Source organism: Chiloscyllium plagiosum, unplaced genomic scaffold (assembly GCF_037043375.1).
Source record: "Chiloscyllium plagiosum isolate Xiang-an unplaced genomic scaffold, Cpla_swu_hap1 HiC_scaffold_17, whole genome shotgun sequence".
In the NCBI taxonomy this organism is placed as follows: Eukaryota; Metazoa; Chordata; class Chondrichthyes; order Orectolobiformes; family Hemiscylliidae; genus Chiloscyllium; species Chiloscyllium plagiosum.
In genome coordinates this window covers 15,257,660-15,258,403 of record NW_028270155.1, presented here as the reverse complement: position 1 = coordinate 15,258,403, position 744 = coordinate 15,257,660, and positions in this window count along the sequence as shown.

The following is a 744-nucleotide window of genomic DNA, read 5'->3' as shown; positions in this document are numbered from 1 at the left end:
GCCTACCTGTCTCCTGTAGTAAACAGAAACTCTCCTTCTGAAAGCATCCACAAGCACATAATGGTGAATATTATATCTATTAAATTTTTCAATATAAACATACATGTGCGTGAATGCAAAGTCTTTCTTTAAGATACACCATCTGTTAGCTATCATGCAACATTACCTTTGCTTTTTCAGGAAGTATCCAATCCAATCACAGGCCGGTTTTTTTTCCCTGGAAAAGCCAATCTGTAGAGATGTGTTATGAAGTGATCACAGTTGTGCCCCATGCTTATTCAAAAATGCACAGGTATTTGGTTCAGGTGGACATTGCATAGTAATATCTCATATTTATCATAGCATTATGTGGAATTCTGGAGCAGGTGTCACTTGCTCAGACTTCTCCAACATTTATTTGTAACCACAAAACGTTTGCATGGACCAGAGGAATACCTGTGGACAAAGGTAATGTGATAGGAAGATGTTTTTTTTTGCCTTCCTTGAGTCATTACAAAAGGGCCTTTGCCAACTTGCAACTCCATCAATCCATTCCAGACAGCTCACACACTCAGCCAGATGCTGTCTCCCAACCCCAAAGAAGGTACAAATCGTCAACTGAGATAAGATGTGCAACAATTTGATGTAAAGTCAATTCAAATATAAAACTGAGGAGTGGAATCTTGCTCGCCAGAAACGAGAGTTAATCACGCTTATGCAATGCTAATTATGCAATGCAGGGGATAAGCTTTGACCTCTTTTTGA